A 22,296-nucleotide genomic window follows, 5' to 3' on the forward strand; every position below is an offset into this window, starting at 1 on the left:
GTCCCACCTTCTGCTGTTGCAGGGTGATTTCTTGAATTTCTCCATAGTCGTATGGTTTGTTTATTTAGATTCCAGGTGCTTTTTTCCTTGCCGCTGCTCCTTGTTTCCGTCACAACTTTGGTTTGATCACCAGAGGGATGAACAGAGCCTCTATCATCTACACCATTTTTTCTCCTCCCTCCAGTCTTATCTCTTTTTTTTTTAATTTTTTATTATTTTTATTTTTAAGGGAGGCAACCCTTGGTTGATCTCACAGATTGCAAGGATCTTGTCAGCTTACAATCCCTTATTTTTTTTGCCTACAGCACCTGGTCTTTCTTGGTGGTTTCCCATCCAAGTACTAACCAGGCCCGACCCTGCTTAGCTTCCGAGATTAGATGGCATTGGGCTTGTTCAGGGTGGCATGGCCATAGACTAAGTCTTATCTCTTCACTCCAACTCCAGCTGCCTGTTCTGCAGCTATGTTCCAGGCTTACTGAACTGTGTTCGCTTCACACAACGAGGAACATGATCGCTCACCTACAGTCCTTCTCACTTGTCACTCTCTCTACTTGGAATGTTCTTTCTTCATACCTCCTGCTCCTACACATTATTTTGGACTCAGCTTCCTTGATTGCAATTAATATGTCTTCCTTTATCTCTGTGTTTCCAGCACCCAGTACAGTGCTTGGTATCTGGTGAGCTTTTTATTCAGAAAAGTTACATAACCAGTTCATGATCACTCGATTGTTCAAGTGGCAGAGAGCTGGGATTCAATCTAGCTTTCTGATTCTGAATTTTGTGTACATTTTGGTTCACTATACTGCTTTGCACCTTAGAAAAAAAATCTTAGAACTCGTTTTAAATCCTAGTTCATTCATTAATCCAACAACATTTATCGATTGATTTCCGTGGATGTGAGACTATTCCATGATATGACTGTTGTCTGTCGCATGAGCTAGACCCAGGCCAGAAAAGGGAAATTGCTTACTGCAATCCCCATTAAAGAGACTGCCTGATTGTAATTGCCTCCTGCTACTTGCTGGTTCCTAGAACAGGTTGTTGTCCTGAACTGGTCAAGCATGTATATTATTTTGGTACCTGCTAGCATTCACATGCTAGTACCCATGACTAGTCCCCCTATTTTTATTCCGTATGATTCTCTGGTGCCTATCAAATGGTGCAGAGGATATCCATGTCATCTTGCAGCTGTCCAAGATGCACCTTATATGTAAGTTTCCCTTAATAATCTCTGTTAATTGCCAGACTGGAGTGGCCTAACTCTTGGGTCTTTCCTTGCCCTCCACTTACAGAGAAAGATTTTCAGTATCAGGACTTTTCCCCAAGTCTGTGTGTACTAATAATTTCCTAATATGTACCATGCACTGTATTAAATAAAGGGAGTACACTGGTGAACAAGGCATTCCCTGCCTTCAATATAGTTCTAGTCTATGAAAGACATAGAAAAATAAGAAGGCATTCGTAGCAGAGTGTGATAAATGTTATCACAGAAAAAGTGCAAGGTAAATTGGAAAGCCTATATGCGGGGCACACATCCAGTTATAGGGGATCAAGGAAGGCCTTTGGAGGGAAGTGATTTCTATGTTCAGACTGCATGATGCCTTAGCCTTAGCTGGATGAGAAAACTATGGAAGAGAGTTCAAGGCACAAAGTAACAACATGGGCAAAGGTCCTAAAGTGTCAGAGACTGCATCAATAAAGGGAACTGAAAATTGTTCCTAATTGCTGAAGTATAAAATACCATGGTGGTAATGATGAGAGATGAGTCAAGACATTGCAAGGCTTTATAACGCTACATCCCAAAGCAATTAAAAAACAGTAGAATTTTAAGCAAAATAATTATTTGATCAGATATAAAATTTGGAAATATCCTCTGACTACAAAATAAGAATAGATTAGAGTTGGGTTGCTATGGGGGGAAGGGGAGCATAAGAGAACAGGTAGGATGGGGGAGAATGGTGAAAAAGAAACAAGAGTGCTTGCTACTGAGAAAGAGAATATGGGAGGGTAGCAGGTTGTAGGGAGGGGATTAGGAATCTCCCTTTTAGTTGTATTTAGTATGACTTATAAATTTGTGAGACATGAGCATACAGAGGGTAAGCCATGGCAGCACATGACCTCACCCAAACAAGGGTATAAGGAGGAGTAAAGTTTAAGGCAGAACTTGCAACATTTAAGGAAAGAGTCAAAGACAAGGAACTCAGGGAATTAAAGGAAGAGAGTATTCCAAAGATGAGGGAAGGGGTCACTGGTGTTGAATGCTGCTGAAAGGTCAAATAAAATTAAGACTTGTGAGGGTTCATTGGATTTTGCAATAAAGAGGTCTTTGGTGTCCTCAGAGGGACCAATTTTAGTGGAATAGTGGTAGCAGAGGCCAGAGAGAGAGAGAAAGAGAGAGAAAGAAAATTGATGGAGTGAGGTGAGGAGGGATCTTGAATATGGGTAGAGGTTCTGGCCCTAGACTAGAGGGTGTATATCTATTACTTTAATAGAAAAGGAAAAGTAGGAAAGGACATGGGTGCAGTTAAGTTTATCAGTTTAGTGATAAGAGGTCTGAAGGCTTCTCATCTAATGGCTTTTATTTTCTTGGTAACATAGAAGGTGAAGTCTGTTGAGAGTGTGCAAGGGAGCTGGTAGGGTAAGGGATTTAAGAAGAGTGAAGAGTAGGAACCAAAGATCAGTCTTAGCCCCTTTTATTCTCACTCTATTCTTATTTCTCTTCAAGGCATCTCCTACAAGGTTCACGGCTTCAAGTCACCTCTACACTGATGATCACAAATTTTTAGCTCTAGTCTAACCTCATCTCTGAGTTCTCAACCACCTGTCTTCTACAGTTGAGTGTGAAAGGCTCCTTCAACTACCTACCCCTCCTGCTATAGCTCAGAACTTACAGGGAAGGATATAAGATTGTTGGGCAGTTTGGAGAATTCAGTCAATATTTAGTTTCATGCATTTGCAGTGTAGTCTACTCTGTGCAAGACTCTACACTAGCTTTTAAGTCCACCCCCCACCCCCGGGCTTACTCAGTTTTTCCATAAATTTTCATCTGCTGAACATGTCATTTCCCCAAACATTTCCATATGTTCAAATCCCATCTAACTTAATGAAACTTTAAAAGTCATCTTTTTGGCAAAATGATCACTAATAGCCTCAGCTGGAAAAGAAAACTAAACAAAACAAAGCAAAACTTTCTCTTTTTTATTTCTTCTTTATGTAAATTTTTCTAATCATTCTTATTATTTTCTATCTCTTAATATACCTGCTGATTTACAAGTTTATATTGTCTTAGTGGATTACTGGGTTGTTAAAGTCTTAAAAGTAAGGCTGTTATCAGATTCATCTTTAATATTTCAGCCTAAAACAGTGCCTTGCACATGTATTCAAATACAAAATCATGTCCTTTACTAAGTTAATATATATTTATTGACTAATGAATGACAAATACTCTGCTCTGGTATGTCTTTACGTGTCATTATTCCAATCTTCTTTCCATTGCTAATCCAATAAAATGTCACAGATATTTGTGGATGATTTGTAAATCTGTTTCTACCTCTAAGATCTTAAAGTATATCTTCACATTTTCATTTTCTTACTGCATATGTCAAATTTATTATATTGAAGGTACTCATTTCTTATTTCCTGGTGTTTCCTATCTGAAACCGAGGATAAGTGGGAGTTCTGGTCAAGATGGTGTAGTAGGTAAACATTGTGCTTGCCTCCTTTCATGAACACATCAAAATTACAACTAAATTACAGAAAAACCATCATGGAAAATCACCTGAAGCCTAGCTGAACAGAAGTCTTATAACTAAGGACATACAGAGGAAGCCACTGGGGACTGGTAGGAGGAGCGGACATGTGGAAAGGGCTGGTCCCACACCCACATGTGATGGTTAAAAATAAGCAGTGATATCTTGGCTGTGGAGGTTCCCACTGGGGAGCAAGGAGTCCCAGCCTCACATTAGGCTTCCCAGCCTAGGGTCTCAGCACCAGGAAGAGGAGTCCTCAAAACTTCCAGCTATAAAAACTAAGAGAGATTATGGGTGAGCAAATTGGAGTCACAGGTGCTCCTCTTAAAGGGCCTGCACACAGACTTACTCACCGATGGACTCACTTGCATGGGGCTCCAGCGCTGGGGTGGCAGCTCCAGGGGCATGAGGGACATACAGGGAGAAGCTGAGTTGTCTGGGTTCAGGGCAAGGGCTAGAGGAGCAGCTTTCTCCCAGACAGAGGTGCTGGCAGAAGCCATTGTATCTTTGTTGAGCCCTCCCTGCTCCTAGTGTGCAGATGCAGGCAGGTGCCATATCTGAGTCTCCATCAACCTGGTTAACACTATTAGCCCTGCCCTGGTGATTCTCTGAAACCCTACCCTGCCCAACTTGTGGGCCCAGTCAAGTTGCTTCCAGAAGTTTTTCCATACAAACAGCCTCTCTTGGCTCATGCTGCAGACTTTCCTAAAATCTCTCAAAACCCAAACAAGCAGCATCTGGCCTTGGAATGCCTCGTACGATCTCACTAAGTAGCCCCAATCCTGGCACTAGTGGCCACCAGCCTCAGTTCATAGCTTGGCCTCTCCCAGGTACCTCCAAGCCCAGCACAAGTGGCAACCACCTACAGGTCACTTTGTAGCTCATACTAAGTGGCCCTGGGCAGGGCACAGGCAACAGCTGACTTTGGCCTGCAACAGAGCCTATTCCACAGGCCCCAGAACAAATACACCTGGTGGTCAGCTTCAGACCACACCAGAGCACCATCCAAGCACCTTTACAAATGACACATCCAAAGAGCAGACTGGGCAGGCACCAGAGCCCAACTAAAGCAAATATTGCTTCGTAAGTTCAGCCCCTGTACAACAACTCCTCTACTGTCGTCAGGCCAGTCCTCACAACCAATCAACCTGAAGACCAATCTCTTCTATTGCAAATGACAACCAAGACTTAACTACAACAGGAGGTCGCACACAATCCAAACACCTGGAGCACTCAGCACAAGTGACCAAGGAGACTATTCCAGTGGGCCCCACAGGACATATACCACATTAGGCCACTCTACTAAGACCAGGAGACACAGCAACCTACCTAATATATAGAAACAAAAACAGGGAGGCAGCCAAAATGGGGAAACAAAGAAATGTGTCCCCAATGAAAAAACAGAACAAATCAGAAGAAAAACTAAACAAAATGGAGACAAACAATCTGCCAGATGCAGAGTTCAAAGCACTAGTTTAAAGGTAAGAATTTCAACAAAGAGATAGGAAACATAAAAAGTGAGATAGAAAATATAAAACAGAACCTGTCAGAAATGAACAATACAATAATCAAAATGAAGAATACATAGAGGGAATCAACAGTAGATTACATGAAGTAGAGGATCGAATCGGCAATTTGGAAAATAAAGTAGCAGAAACATCCAATCAGAACAGCAAAAAGAAAAAAAGAATCCAAAATAATGAGAAGAGTTTAAGGGGCCTCTGGGACAACATCAAGCATACCAACATTTTGCATCATAGGGTACCAGAAGAAGAAGAGAGAGAGCAAGGAATTGAAAATCTATTTGAAGAAATAATGATGGAAAACTTCCCTAACCTGCTGAAGGAAATACAAACCCAGGAAGCCCAGAGAGCCCCAAACAAGATGAACCCAAACAGGCCCACACCAAGACACATCATAATTAAAATGTCAAAGGTTAAAGACAAGGAGAGAATCTTAAAAGCAGCAAGAGAAAGCGGTTAGTTACCTACAAAGGCGCTCCCATAAGACTTTCAGCTGATTTCTCAACAGAAAATTTGCAAGCCAGAAGGGATTGACATAAAATATTCAAAGTGATATAAAGCAAGAAACTACAATTAAGATTACACTATCCAACAAAACTATCATTTAGAATCAAGACAAAGAGCTTCCCAGACAAGAAAAAGGTAAAGGAGTTCATCACCACCAAACCAATATTACAAGAAAATATTAAAGGGACATCTTTAAAAAGAAAAAAAAAATCAAAAATATAAATAATGAAATGGCAATAACTACATACCTATCAATAATTATTTTAAATTAAATAGATTAAATGCTCCAATCAAAAGATAAGGTGGTTGAATAATAAGAAAACAAGACCCTTACATACACTGCCTGCAAGAGACTCACTTCAGATTGAAACACACACACACAGAGACTGAAAGAAAAGGGACAGAAAAAGATATTTAATGAAAATGGAAAAAAAATATATCAGGAGTAGCAATACTTATGCCAGAAAAAAATAGACTTTAAAACAAAGGCTAGAACGAGAGACAAAGAAAGACCCAACAATTCTACTTCTAGGTATTTATCTGAAGAAATGCAAAACACTAATTTGAAAAGACATATGCATCCCTATGTTTATTGCAGCATTATTTACAACAGCCAAGATATGGAAACAACCTAAGTGTCCATCAAGAGATGAATGGATAAAGAAGTGGTACATATATATACTATAGAATATTACTCAGCCATAAAAACAAATGAAATCTTGCCATCTGGAACAACATGGATAAACCTAGAGGTTATTATGCTGAGTGAAATAAATCAGGCAGAGAAAGACAAATGCCATATGATTTCACTTATATGTGAAATCTAAAAAACAAAATAAATAAATGAAACAGAAACACACTCATAGATACAGAGAACATTTTGATGGTTGCCAGATGGAAGGAGAGTTGATGGAGTGGGTGAAGGGAAGGAAGAGATTAAAAGGTACAAATTTGTAGTTACAGAATAGAAATGGGGATGTAAAGTACAGCATAGAGAATATAGTTAATAATATTGTAATAATATTATGTATGTTATTAGATGGTATTAGATTTATTGGGGCGATCACTTTGTAAATTATATAAATGTCTAATCACTACGTTATATACTTGAAACTAATATAATATTGTATGTCAACTGTAATTTAAAAATAAAAAATTATTACAAAAAATAAAGCTGAGGCTAAGTGTAAATACTACCATTTCTAAAAGTCTTCTCTATTTTAGTCCTGACTATTGTTAGTTTTCATTGTATACTTTGCCTTCCAATTAGATTATAAATTTCATGGGGCCAAGAATTTGCATATAAATATATTACTTTTTTGCTGCACTCCCACCCTCCTTTCTCCAATCTCTCTCTGCTCTCTAATTCTTATAGTTGAGAAAAGTAGCTACCATCAGAGGGCAGTAGAGAGGTCAGATTATAGTTTTGGGGAGGAAAAAAAGCCATAGGATTAGCACAGTTGATTTCTCTACTTTCTTTAGCTTCCTAGCAACTGATGTGACTTGCTTAATTCTGGGTGCTACGTATTAAGAGAGGAAAGTACAAACTGTGTGTCAGAATGCCACGACGATTTGGAACTGACGACAGATTGGAGCATCTGGGAACACAAGGAAAACTAAAATCAAGGCGGCTCATGCTAGCTGCCTTTAACTTTTTAGAAGAATAGCCTATGAAAAGGTAGTTAAACTTTATATTGAGGCCTAACAGGTGAGAGGTGTGTGGAGCCAGCATTTGCCCCAGTAACAGGAACCTCTAACAGTGATAATGTTGAGGCAGGTGGGGGGAAGTGGTTTGAGTTTGAAGGGGAGGAAAACTTTTCCCCTTTTCTTTCTAGGTTCTTTGGCTCGTCTAATAATTAGATTGACATAAAACAGATTAACAGGAGAATAATAAATTTTATACATATCGGAGCCCTATAAAAATATGAGCCTTTCCCAGCAGTCAGATAATTGAGACTTATATACCATCCCAAGCTAAGAAGTGGGTAGGACCTGGGGCTTCAAAGGGGAGGAAGACAATTCATAGGAAGATGAGAAAAATAAATATTTGGTAAACAAGGTCTGCTAGGCTGTGCAGATAAATCTTTCTGATATAAAAAGTTATCTCAATAGCTCTCATCCTGTTGCAGGCCCCCTATCTAAATTATTTTAGGCAGCTAAAGGGGAGGCCAAAAGTTCTTCCTGAGTCTACTGGGCCCCAATTATATTCAACTCAAAATGATTTACATGCCAAAGTGGTGCCACTCTGGAGCGGCTTGTACTGCTCCCCCTCAAGCTGGACTGTGAAGCAGCGATCTGCCAGTCTAGGAATTTCCCAGTCTCAGGCTGGAAAAGTACCTCTTTAGAATATGGTAGAGAACAATCTGGCTTTAGGTTTGAACTAGATGATTTCTAATGATTCTTCCAAATTTAAGATCCAGGAGTCTGTGACTTGCTCCATACTTTCAATTCAGGCCTAAAGACTGGCCCATCAATTCCCCTCACTTAGATTTTTGTGACTTCAGTAAATGAACTAATATCTCATGCTGTGCAACTCATCAAGGGTGGGACCTTTGACCTGACCACGTCAGGTGTTGACAGGTGACTCAGGAATAGATAGTCACCTAGGAGGCTAGTAGAGGTCTGGAAAAGAGATGTATTTTAGGAGGCTCGGAAGAGCAAATAGCAGTACAGATCCTGAAGGAAGAGGTGGCTATTGAAGAAAAGATGATATTGACATGGTTGTTTGTTAGAGATTAAGAATAAGAGAGCTGAGAGGAAGAAAGGGGGCAGTAGTGGTGTGTTAGGCTCTCTCTGAATTTAAGAAACAAAGAAACACTCAGGTTACATCAGTTAAAGAGTAAGAATTTATTTCAGCAATACAGAGAGATAAAAGCAGCAACATCTGTACTATTCCGAAAGGTTGTCGAAGATAATGCTGCAGGCACCAGTTATCACCTTCTTAGCACGGATCCTCACCGTTTTCTCTCCACTCTAGTGTTTCCGCATTGAGGTCTTAATTATTCTCTCTCTGCTCTTGTTTCTGCTATTCCTGATCAGCTTTTTTCTACTCTCCTTGCTGCCCTATGGTTTCAGCTTTCTGTCTGCCTTCTCTTTCCTCTATATACCACTTTTCACCTACCCTGCTGCAGAATGTACTTTATATACTTCCTATTCCCAGAGAGAATCTAGGTGGTTTAATGCTACTTAGCAGAGAGATTTTCTGTTGGGCAAAGAAGATCTTCCAGGCCTTTGGTAAACCTAATAGAAAGGTGCCATTTAGTTAGGTCCTGACTCTACTACACCTTCTGTTGAGCCCAGAATAATAGGTTGCAGAAGGAAGCTCTCAACAGGGGGCGATGGACAGGGCAGTTTTCCTGGGGCTTCCGAGAAAGGGTAGTACAACTGTCAGACACAATGCTTGACTAGATAATTATGGATGGAAAAGCAGGGTATATTCATTCATTATAAATAGAACTAAGGGCTAAAGGTGGACCTCAAAATATTGCCCAAGCTGCTCTTGCCTTATGGGAGTGAAGAGCTTGATTGAAAGACAAAAAAAAAAGGGTATTTTTGTGATTGTGGCTGCCTACTATTCATCGCCCCTTCTTCTGTTAATAGCACTACACCAGGATTGTGTGCGTGTGTGTGTGCGTGTAGGTGGAGAGCTACCTCTCCTGTGGAAGATAGTTTTGTGGGATTATTAGTCAAGCTGCCCTGTCCTATAAACCAAAAAGTCTCTCTCCCTCCCTCCCTCCTTTCCTCTCTCTCTACTCTTCTGCATCTTCTGAAGAAAGACAAAAGGATAAGAAAACAAAAATAATTGAAGCTTATTCTTTCCCAGTGGTAGCACCCCTTGAAAAACTGTAGACTAGCTCCTTCTACCCAGATGCCAGGAAGTGCCCTTTTCCCTGTCTTGCCAGGCCAGATTTTCAGCTGTTTCTTTGATCCTGTGCAATACATTCCCTATTTGCTTAAGTTAGCCAGTGTGAATACTTACAACCTGGCAACTACAGATATAGGGGACCTTTCTAAATTTTTTATATGGAGACCCAGCAAAATCAATCATTGATAGAAGGCAGTTGTTTGGACATCTGTTTGTCATACTCCTAAGAAAAGAGAGATAAGCACAGAATTAAATACACATAAAAATAATTTAATATGTGAAAATATACAAACTCATTTATTTCAGTTATTAAATAAACTGAGTGTAATGGTACAAATGACAAAAAAAATTAGACAGTTTTTAAGAGAGAAAAATCCCCCAATGACCTCATAGCCCTGGTTTGGAATTAATAACAACTACAAAGTGTTAATATGTAGGTGTAGGGATGGTTAATTTACCCCTACTCAACAATTTATCTGGATTTGCCTGATGACATCTGACCTACTTTTCAGCATTACAGGCAATAATTACCCAAAGCCCTCCCCAAAGTCTCAGTCCATAAAATCCTCCTTTTAATAAGATTTAACAAGCCTTTAGCGTGCTCCCACAGCACTTCAAAGTCACACTGGCACCAGGGGAGTGTTTTTAAAACATGCAATGCACGAAGTGCATTCTGGGGTGTTTCAGGCTTAAGACGAAACTACAGAGACACAAACATCAGGTACTGTAATCTGGAGGGAATCATATTCTGGAGAGAATTGTTGGGATGTGGGGAGGGGAATAGTGGTAGAGAATTGTGGGATCCTAAGTTTCCTAAAACAAGCAAACAGAAGAATCCTAGGCAAATCCAGTCTGAACCAGGCAATGGGCAATTCTGGAGAAGTGTATTGTGGTGTAAAGTTAATTAGACCATGGTTAATTTTTCAATTGGGTCAGTCAGGCATGGGAATGGTAGGGCAAAGGGTTAGTTACTCCCAAATCCCTTTTCCATCCATCCAGAGTTTCCATTTCTATCCCCACTTACACACGGATTGTAGAAAGGGATGACATTGTTACTTTAACATGCTCCACCTGCAAAGTTAAAATATCTACATGCTCATAAGCTCAGAGAAGAGTTTGGAGAAAATATTTATTGTTTCCAGAGATTCTATGTCTGCAATGACATGATTGGGGACAATATAGTAATTGCTTTGTTGTTCTAGAACAGCATTCTCCGATATGGTAGCTACTATCCTCATGTGGCTATTTAAAGTAAAATTAATTAAAATTAAATAAAATTAAAAATTCATATTTTTCGTCACACTAGCCAAATTTCAAGAGCCCAGAAGGCACATGTGGCTAGTGACTACTGTAAGGGACAAATAGAATTCTAGAACATTTCAGTCATTGCAGAAATTTCCATTGGATAGGAGTGTTCTATGATACCTGTACTAGGTTTCAATAAAAGTCCCAGAGATATATCTTTCTAAAGATTATTTACATAAATACCAAAGAGACACCTATAAAAATACTGTACAGTTAGCTGTTAACCTAAAAATAAAAGGGCTTTTCAAAATGAGAGGCAAACAAATGTTTATTTGAGATCCATAAGAATAGCTATTTAGGAATCATTAATTTAGGCAGAAGCTCAAATAATTTTCTGATTAAGAGACAAAGGAAATGGGTATCTGTGAGAAAGGGAAGGGGAACCATTATATGAATAGAAGGAAGGTGTTTCTATTGCTGCAGGTAACATAGCATAATGATGTTAATTCTAAACAGTGTTTTTAATTTCAGTCCAGTAGTCATAATAACTCCTTTTTTGTTATCTTTGCAAAGAGTTCTTTGGGATACAATGTTGTCCTAGGTCCAGTCCAAAGGTTATTTTGCCCTGTTTTTGATATTCCAACGTTTGAGACATGATGCCGTGCTGCTGATGTGCAAGGCAATTCTTATGGAATAGCTGCAGCCTCATTTTAAAGTGGCTTTATACACTATTGTTTACATAGTGTTCTTATCGAGATTGGAACTTTTCTTATTGGTCATCGTAACAATTACCTTTTATTACCTTCGCCTTCCTATTGGCTAGGGAATGTTTTCATTTACAAATTCAAGAAGAGAATAAAGTGAATTGCAAAATGAGAGTAGTGAACTCAGGCAATTAAATCGTCATATTGAGAATAAAGGTTTTCGTGGAATCATATGGAAAATTATGTCAATGGTCAATTTTTATTTTGGCTCTGAAGATAATTCAACATCCTTCGAAAATAAGGCCTGAGGTTTCTTCTTTGCAAAGTAAATATGACTGCAGAGGTTACTATACATTTTGCAGTTGAAGTATTGTGCTAGTCAAGTGCCTTTTTTATTAATAAAAGATAATGCTAGCCTGGGATCCACAGGCAAGGCGGTGCTCTCCAGCCATTCTAAGAGATTTGCCACATGATGTATCACATGTAGTGCAATGACCAACTGTTCTCAATACATGTTCCTAGACTTGAATAAAAAACTACAGTCCCATCGCTTACTGGCCTTTTGGCTAAAATAAAGTGTAAAAATTACAGTCCCTTAAAAATGATACCTATTTATTAAGTTTTCATTACAAAAGAACATATTCATTAAATTTACTGGAAAATACAAGAAAGTTGAACAATTTTTTATTTGCACATAATTTCCTTTCTTTTATGCATAATTTTTAAAGAAAGTTGTAATTATACTAGTTTAAACCTGCACATAATAGACTTATGTTAACTCCCTGACTATACCTGTAGTGCATTGAGTCTGAAGAGGCGGACTCTTTAAGAAAGATTATTTGATGGGAGGAAAAAGTGAAGGAAATTTTGTAAATCCTTTTACATCTACCCCAGAGCAGTTACACCTGTATAGCATTTAAGACCATCCTTTGTCACGTGAAAAGAAAAAGGGCGTAGCTAATTCACACTATCAATTAGTTCCTCCTGGGTAGCTGCAACCACGCGGAAAAGAAAAAATTTAGGCAGTTGGGTTATATATTCGTTTAATAACAAATTTCCAGCGCGTTAACCCAGTATTTACATTTGCTTCAGTTTGCGGGGCGTCTTCTCCCCCACACAGCTCTTCAGTGTCCTCCGGGTAGGGTCCACCCCCTTTTTCCGGTCGGGGTGTGGTGGGACGAGCGCGGAGGCTTTTCCCTCCTCGCAGGTGTTGGCAAAGCCTGGAACCCGCGTCGGTGGTCCAGGCGGGACTGGAGTGGGCCAGGGGCGGGACGTGCGGTGTCGGGGGCGGGCGGAGGGGGCGAGCGTGCGCCGTGAGGCCCGAGCGTGGGTCACGTGCTGCACAGGCCTGGCACAAATAACACAGGCGCGCGTGCTCGCGCGGCCAGCGGCACAAAGGGGCGGTGCCACGACTCCGCGGAGTCGTGCCCCGCTCCCTTGCGCTCCGCCCCGTTCTTGGTGCTGGGAGCCTTGAGACCGTCCTTCCGCGGGGCTGCTGCATCGACGTGGGGCGAGCAGACGGTTAGCCTGCGGTCGCGGCCCCCATCCCTGCAGCTCCGGGTGCCCGGGCGGCTGCATAGGTCAGTTTCCCAGGCTCGGTCCGGTGCGAGCGGGTTCTACCCTGCGTAGTGCTCGGGGGAGGTCTGCCCGCGCCTGGTGGGGAAGATACATCTCCTCTCCCACGCGTCTCCGAGCGTGGTCAGAGTCGTGGTGTGGCGATGCTGGCCTCCAAGTCCGAGATCGGTTTACTGGCCGCCGCTGGCTGCTTCAGAACTGTAAGGAAGTTGTTAAAAGTAGCGAGATGTTGGCATTTGTTGCACTTCCATTCGTGATGCCACGACTTCGTGCTGGTTGGTGCCACATGCATTCCCTACCTAGTCGTCAGCTGCGTACTTTCTCGGTACTATGATGTGTGCATCGTAACTTTGTTTCCTACTAACGGGGAGGATTGATTCACAAGGGAAGTCACGAGCTGTTCATGTGACCATTCTCATAGTGGACAGCGTGGTTAATTCAACAAGGATGAAAGACTCAAAGGGATTTAGAAACTATGAAAGATTGCAACTGCACAGTAGAAACGAGGATTCATTTATCCGGTGGCTCCAATGGCAGGAAGCAATGAAAAGAGTTGTCTTGATTTTGTTAATATTTGCTTTTAGTTGTTAAAATCATCGCTTTATGCAGACTATATTGTGAAATTTAACTGTTGACATTGTGATAGTAAGTTAACTTAATCAAGGCTGCTTTTCAGGGTTGCAAAATTTGGCTGTTAAACTTTTGTGGCTAGTTGGTAATATTAAATTAGCATTAAAGTTAGTGATGAGTTTTCCCCCCGAAAACTTAAGTCTTACCGTTGCAGTTGATGCATTCTGGATATAGAGTTCGGAATACCATCAGTTCTTTAAGCCAGCTTTTGGAAAATACTTTGTTGATTTGTTTTGAGGGCTAGCAATGTTCTAACTCTGATATGATGGATTTTTATTTTTCTGTCAGTGTGGTAGGTATAATTTCTGAAATACTTAGATGAAAATTTAAAGATCTCTATTAATAACAGAATGGTTACAAAATAGTTACAAAACACATCTTCTAGTTCTAAACTAGGGACTCTACAATATGGGGGAAAATGAGAAAACTATCAGTAACATTCCTTTTTAAAAGTTAACTATCACCTTTTTCTTTCTCCCAGGCGGAGCAGCTCTCTGGCAGCATTGAGCAACTGATATTCAAAATAGGAGTTAATTACTGCAAGTTGAGTAGATTTATCTGAAGCAGTTGTTGAATCTCCGTACAGGGTTTTGCAAAGGTCTGTTTATCAGATGACACTTGCTAAATGTCTCATTGTTCACCAGCAGAAATTTGTAGTGGGTGGCTAACCCTTGTCTCTGGAGGCAGCTGTCTTGCGGTTATTATTGCAGCAGTATTTACACCTGTAATTCAGAGCAGCTAGATATTCTTTCTGTAAAAACGTTGCTCCCTACTCTTTTCCCTAAAACAAAGGGAAATGATAGTTAGAAGCAACAATTAGGTAGATAGAAGAATACACAGACAACAGTATGGTGGTTACCAGAGGGAAAGGGGGTGGGGGACAGGTAGAAAGGGAAAAGGGGGTCAAATATATGGTAATGGAAGGAGACTTGACTTTCATGATGAGCATACGATGCAATATACGGATGATGTATTTATAGGACTGTGCACCTGAAACATTTTATTAACCAGTGTCACCTCAAGAAATTTAATACAATTAAAAAAGGGTAATGGAAGTAGAAGTGATTATTTTACTCTTCTCACCAACTTTAAAAAATTAAAATACAAAATAAAACCAATTTTTTTGAGTAATAACATGGTGCAGTGTCTATTAAATCTTGTTTTTATTTTACTTAGAGATACATCTATATAATTTAGTCAGATTTTTAATTAGAAGTCTTTGCAGCAGTTTCTTAACTCTTCACATTACCAGAAGCTGAGTTTTTATGCATTATATGTGTTCACTGAGAAAAGTAGTCATTAGAAATCAGCTTAACTAATAACAAATGGAGGAGAAAGAGTAAGCGAGTGCATGTTAGAAATTTGAAATGATTCAGTACCTTGTCAGTTTTTTCAAGTCAAGCCTGATGGTATGAACTTCATTGATGACTAGTAAATTCTTTCCAGTTCTAGAAAGAGGGCAGGTGTTAGCAGTGTAGGAGGCACCATCTAATGTCTGTCTTACCAGAATTTATTAATGAGGTGTCGAAAAAGACATTCATGTACTCTGTACAGCATATATTGATTATTTAATGCCATATAATTATAGGATGTTCTTCATACCTGACTAAATTAGTGGGCAAGTATAACAATATTTTTAGTAAGAGGTTGTACTAGGAACTTACTTTATCTGAGTTCTTTGATTCATCAGCCAGAAAATAGGAAATTACCACATAGTGAAAGCAGTCCTTAACTGTACATTTTCCTATCATGTGACAATGGCAAGTAACCACATGTTTTTACTTTTTTATTTAAGTTTTCGTTTAAAGAGAAACTTCTGGATATATGGTGCATAACTGGTCAGTATTATACATTATTTTGGAAGATTATTTTCAAATGCAAAATAAAAATGGGAATCATTTAAATACATTTTGTCTAAAATATAAGGATTTTTTGTCATTAAAAGGTAACAATTAACCTTCTTGTTAGTATTTTTATTATCTAAAATTGGATTTATCTAATTTGTGGACTTCTCTGCCCTTTGCTTTTATGGATCCAACCAGTTTTGAAGTAGTAGTTAGTAACTTTCAGAATCAAGTTGAAATTCAAATCAAGGGAGCATCTAAGGGTTTTTGGTTTTTGAAGTAGATAAAATGTATAGAAGCATAAGGCTAGTTCAAACAATTTCATAAAGGAAGGACATGAAGCTTATTTAATTTTCACCAATTTTGATAATCATTAAAATTTTCAACTGAATAAAGGTAAAATAAATATCCTGTGAGTAGGATTGTTCTTTTATTATGTTTGTATGGTATCCAAGTCAGCGTGAGTATGTAATGAATATGAATAAGAGAAGGTAATGTAAATATGTCAAATATAAAGTACATAATAATTAGGTATAAACATTTTATATTGATTTCAGTGATTTACAAACTGTGGTATGAATTGTTACAATGATAGGAAGTTCTCTATCATTTCTCCTTCAAAAGAGAGGATGCCCTTTATCCGAGCACCAAGTCTCATCGAGGAAGTTAGAGAAAAAGTTTCACTGAATTAAAAATTGATTTTTACTTTAATTTTATATTTTTAAGAGTGAATGCTTACCAAAATAAACTTTATAATATGTTGTTTCCTTTAAATTGCCATATTTTGGATATCTAATTTCAGTTCGTAAAGTTTCTTAAAATTAGATTAAGCCATAATTCAGAGTCAATTTTCTCAGTGCTCACACATGAATAATAACTAGGATCAGTGCCATTTAAATTTAGAGGCCGATTTGTTTTATGAAATATATAGCATCATTATTATTTTCATCCTCCCCACCCCCAATTAAAAGTTCTAGATTCTGGTCGTGGCTTTACTGTCATATAACACTCAGCAAGTAACGTTTGTATTTTTCAGTTTCTTCATCTCTATAATCAGTATTAGATTAAATATGGATCTGTCTACCAATTTCTAAAACAAAAATGCATTTATTATCACAAATGTCATAGTTTTATATATACACATGCGTATATATGATCATATCAGAAAACTTACTGGTTGCTAGAAAATAACAAGATTAAGAGCAAAATTTATTTTCTTGGTATTGCCATGTTTACACAATTACTTTAATTTTTAATATTTTCCTCATGTTAAAAGAGTATAATATCACTAGAAAACCATACTGTTGAGTGGTTAGCTTAGTTTGGAATGCAGTGCTAAGCACACTATTTTTTGTTTGTTTTTTTTTGTTTCTGAGTTATCAAATTTGAGATTTTATTGATCCCTGAATGTTAGTTGAAATGCTGAATTATCAGAAAAATGATTTAGGCTAATGGTTCTCAATTTCTTTTTTCTGTTTTTAAGATTTAGTTTGTAAAATGTATATATTTGTTCATAATCACATTTAATTTTTCATAATCACATTTAATTTTATGATGTAATACCAATCATAAAATCTGTGTCTGAGAATTTAAAAAATAATCAACATAGAGTTGTATCAATTTTTGAATAATTAGACTCCTTTTGGCTTTTGCAATAGTATAAATACTATTTGGCAATTGAGAACCACAGTTCAGATGCTTCCGGCCTTTTTTTTTAAATTGCAGTAAAATACACATGACATAAAATTACCTTTTAATCTATTTTTAAGTGCACTAGTCAGTGGCATTAAGGACATTCACATTTTTGTGTAACCATCATTGCTATCCATCTCTAGAACGTTTTCATCTTCCCAAATGGAAACTCTTCTCATTAAACTTTTAACTCCCTATTCTCTTCCTCAGCTTCTTCTAGTAACCACCCCCTACTTTCTGTTGTATGAATTTGTCTACTCTATGTACCTCATAGAATAGTGGAATAGTATATTTGTCCTTTTATTTGTGGCTTATTTCACTTAGCATAATGTATTTGCAGTTTATGTTGTAGCATACATTGTAATTTCATTCCATTTTAAGGCTGAACAATATTTCATTGTGTGTATATGGGTATATGTGTGTATGTATATATACATATACCACATTTTGTTTTTCTGTTTATCCATAACTGGACACTTAGATTGCTTCCACCTCTAAGCTATTGTGAAGAATGCTGCTATGAACATGGGTGTGCAAATATTTCTTTGAGTTCCTGCTTTCAGTTCTTTTGGGCATATACCTAGGAATAGAATTGTTTATCATATGAAAATTGTTTAATATTTGATCAATGGCTATACTTTGCTGATGTTTTATGAAGTCCAGTTAAGTGTTATATGTATGATTGAATAAAGTTGCCCTGGATTCTTTGAATTTTAACTTTTCAAATACCTTTAACCTATTTCTCCTTTGCCCCTAGAATACTTGCCAGCGGTGCTTGTGGCTGCAGCATTTACCACGAAATAACTTGCAGATTACAGTCCTAATCTTACCCCCAAATTTTGCCATGAAATATCTCGCTTTTATTATTATTTTTGCATTGCTCTAGTATATCCAGTCTTTGGAAGTAAATGACATCATTCTATTTATAGCGTTCTATTTTTAGTAGTGGTATTTCCTTTTATAAGATATGGTAATTCTCGATGGCTGAAAATGTCAAATCCTAGAAAACATAGCATTCCTAAGTGTGATGTTAACATTGTTCTTGAACAGTTGTTAGCCAGAGATTCATTTGATGAATCTGATTTATGTGTACATTTGTTACATTAGGATTAGAGACAAGTTCTGCTTAGAGATAACTCCAAGGACAGTTTTTATATTTTCACCTTGGAAACCAATCGATTTTCTTCATCCTCAAAGAGTGTGTTTATGTAAAATTAAATTAACGCTCTGCTAAACGGGAAATGGGTTAAGAACTCAAAGGACACATTGATTATATTTTGAGTTTAATAGTACTTGAGCGAATTAGCTCTGATTGTTGAACTTTATTATCTGTTTTCTCCAGGAATTTTCTCCTTTGATTCTGTAGAAATTAGACTTGAATAGTAAGGTAGCAATTCAAATAATAGTAGACCTCCGACCATATTTAACAAGTCAGGATTGCCCTTTAAATTACAAGTTTTAGGGTCTCTGCCAAAATCTGAAGAGTTGTCAGGGTTAGCATTTAGCCACTGTACTGAGTGGGAATTTAGTGGCATGGACTATCAAGTATGGACACCACTTTAATTAATTTGCAGTGTTTATAAAACAACAATATAAATTTGCTCTCCACAATATATAATTAGAAGCCTAGCTTCCTAGTGGACCTTGAAGGAGAGGAAATATAAGGCAAAATGGTCTCTAGTGTCCCAGATTTTGAAGCTCGATTTTTTAAAATTAATTTATTTTTTTATGATGGCATTGGTTAATGAAATCCAATAAGTTTCAGCTGTACACTCTAACAGTAAGGCATATATATTTACATCGTGTGTTCTCCTCTCATAGTTAGATTTCTTTCTGTCACCACATATTTGACCCCTTTTACCCCGTTTACCTTCTTCTTCCCCCTTATCCTCTAGTAACCACTACTCTATTGTCCATGTCCATGAGTCTCTTTGTCTTGTTGTGTTGCCTTTAGGTTTATATCCTACATATAAGTGATATCATGTGATTTTCAACTTTTTCTGTCTGGCTTATTTCATTTAGTGTGATTATCTCGAGGTCCATTCACGTTGTCGCAAATGGCAGTATTTCATCTCTTCTTATGGCTGAGTAATACTCTATTGTATGTATGTACCGCAGCTTCTTTAGCCAGTCATCTATTGTAGGACACTTCGGTTGCTTCCATGTCTTGGCTGCTGTGAATAATGCTGCTATGAACATTGGTGTGCAAATATCTTTTTGGATATGGGTTTTCAAGTCTGTGAGGTAAATACACAGTAGAGGGATTGCTGGATCATATGGTAGATTAATTCTTAGTTTTTTCAGGAACTTCCATACTGTTTTCCATAGTGGCTGTACCAATTGGCAGTCTCACCAGCAGTGTCAGAGTTCCTTTTTCCCTGCATCTCCTCCAACATTTGTTATTACTTGTCCTGTGGATTATAGCTATTCTAAGAGGTCTGAGATGGTATCTCATTGTGTTTTGATTTGCCTTTCTCTAAGAGCTAGTGATGTTGAACATCTCTTTATATATTTGTTGGCCATTTGTATGTCCTCTAGGGAGAAGTTTCTGTTTAGGTCCTCTGTTCATTTTTTGATCAGATCGTTTGTTTGTTTTTTGTTGTTGTTATTGAGTTGTATGAGTTCTTTGTATATTTTGGATATTAGGCCCTTATTGGTGGAGTTGTTTGCGAATATATTTTCCCATTCGGATGGTTGTCTCTTTACCTTGTTGACTGTTTCTTTTGCTGTGCAGAAGCTTTTTAGTTTGATATAGTCCCATTCATTTATTTTAGCTTTTACTTCCCTTGCTTTTGAGGTCAAATTCATAATCCTCTTTAAGTCCAAGGTCCTTGAGTTTAGTTCCTATGATTTCTTCTATGCATTTTATTGTTTCAGGTCTTATATTGAGGTCTTTAATCCATTTTGAGTTAATTTTGGTGTTTGGTGATTGACAACAGTCTAGTTTCATTCTTTTGCAGGTGGCTTTCCAGTTTTCTCAGCGCCATTTATTGAAGAGGCTTTCCTTTCTCCATTGTATGTTTTTGGCTTTTTTGTCGAAAATTATTTTTCCATATAAATATGGGTTTACTTCTGGACTCTCAATTCTGTCCCACATGATATTGTTTTTTCTGCCAATACCATGCCGTTTTGATTACTGTCGTTTTGTAGTATAATTTGAAGTCAAGCAGAGTAATGCTTCCAGCCTCATTCTTTTTCCTCAGGATGGCTTTGGCAATTTGGGGTCTTTTGGGCTTCCATACAAATCGGATGATTTTTTGTTCTATTTCTTTAAAAAATGCCAATGGGTTTTTGATGTCAGGATTGCATTAAATCTGTATAATGCTTTAGGTAATATGGTCATTTTAACTATGTTGATTTTTTCCAATCCAAGAACACGGAATATCTTTCTATTTCTTTGTATCTTCTTCAATTTCTTTTAATAGAATCTTGTAGTTTAGACCCTCTTAGGTCTTTCACATGTTTCATTAGATTTATTCCTAGGTACTTTATTCTTTTTGTTGCAATTGCAAGAGGAATTATTTTTTCCACTTCTTTTTTTGACACTTCGTTATTAGAGTATAGGAATGCTATGGATTTTTGAGCATTGATTTTTGTATCCAGAAACTTTACCGTATTTGCTTATTGTTTCTAGTAGTGTTCTTGTGGAGTCTTTAGGGGTTTCTATATAGAGAATCTTGTCATCCACGAATAGTGACAGTTTCACTTCTTTATTTCCTAAATGGATGCCTTTTACATCTTTCTCTTGTCTGATTGCACTTGCTAGAACCTCCAATGTTATATTGAATAACAGTGGCGATAGTGGATAGCCATTTTCCTGATTTTAGAGGGAAGGTTTTTAGTTTTTCACCATTAAGTATAATATTAGCTGAGAGTTTGTCATAGATGGCCTTTATTATGTTAAGATACTTTCCTTCTATACCGATTTTAAGTGTTTTGATCATAAATGCATACTGTATCTTGTCGAAGGCTTTTTCTGCATCTATTGATATGATTATATGACTTATTTTTTAATTTGTTTATGTGGTATATCACATTAATCGATTTGCATATATTGACCATCCCTGTGCCTCTGGGATGAAGCCCACTTGATCGTCGTGTATAATCTTTAATATGTTGCTGTATTTAATTCACTAGTATCTTATTTAGGTTTTTCGTATCTGTGTTTTGCATCATGAGAGATATTGGTCTGCAGTTTTCTTTTTTTGTGTTATTTTTACCAGGTTTGGGTATCAGGATAATATTGGCCTCATAAAATGTGTTGGGAAGTATTGCCTCCTCTTCGATTTTTTTTGGAAGAGTTTGAGGAGAATAGGTGTTAAATCTTTGAATGTTTGGTAGAATTCACTGGTGAAGTCATCTGGTCCTGGACCTTTACTTTTTGGTAGGTTTTTGATGATTGTTTCAATTTTCATACTTCTGATCAGTCTATTTAGATTTTCCAATTCTTTTTGGTTCTGTCTAGGAAGATTGTATTTTTCTAAGTACTGGTCCATTTCTTCTAGGTTATTAAATTTGGTGTTATATACTTTTTCATAGTATTCTTGTATGATCTTTTGTATTTCTGTGGTGTCAGTTGTAATTTGGCCTCTTTCATCCCTGATTTTGTTTATGTCCTTTCTCTTTTTTCTTTAGTGAGTCTAGCCAAAGGTTTGTCAATTTTATTAGCTTTTTCAAAGAACCAGCTTTTTGTTGCATTTATTTTTTTCTATTTTTTTGTTTTCAATTTCATTTATTTCTGCTCTAATTTTGATGATTTCTTTTCTTATGAAGACTTGAGGCTTCATTTGTTCTTCCTTTTCTAGTTTTTTAAGATGAAGCGTTAGGTTGTTTATTTGGGCTCGTTCTTATTTTTCAAGGTAGGCTTGTAATGATAACTTTCCTCTTACGACCATTTTTGCCTTGTCCCAAAAATTTTGATACGTTGTATATCATTATTGTTCATGTCTATGTATCTCTTGA

At 37.6% G+C, this 22,296-nt stretch overlaps 1 protein-coding gene and 1 pseudogene across 4 annotated transcripts in view; one reads left to right on the forward strand and one right to left on the reverse strand.

The window, feature by feature from the left end:
• Positions 1 to 296: 296 nt before the first annotated feature.
• Positions 297 to 415, reverse strand: LOC111739936 (annotated as a pseudogene).
• A 12,617-nt stretch (positions 416 to 13,032) lies between these two features.
• OSBPL1A (oxysterol binding protein like 1A) overlaps positions 13,033 to 22,296 on the forward strand; it is a 198,782-nt gene continuing 189,518 nt past the window's right edge. The window contains exons 1-2 of one of the 4 annotated variants that reach the window (XM_011360422.2): positions 13,033 to 13,173; positions 14,280 to 14,396. The gene's annotated coding sequence lies outside the window, so the exon portion shown is untranslated. Of the gene's footprint in view, positions 13,174 to 14,279; positions 14,397 to 15,593; positions 15,637 to 22,296 lie in introns of those variants that run through there. The other 3 variants (XM_011360424.2, XM_011360420.2, XM_023530800.1) reach the window with 3 other exon arrangements.

The sequence above is a fragment of the Pteropus vampyrus genome, unplaced genomic scaffold (assembly GCF_000151845.1).
Source record: "Pteropus vampyrus isolate Shadow unplaced genomic scaffold, Pvam_2.0 Scaffold55, whole genome shotgun sequence".
Taxonomy (NCBI): Eukaryota; Metazoa; Chordata; class Mammalia; order Chiroptera; family Pteropodidae; genus Pteropus; species Pteropus vampyrus.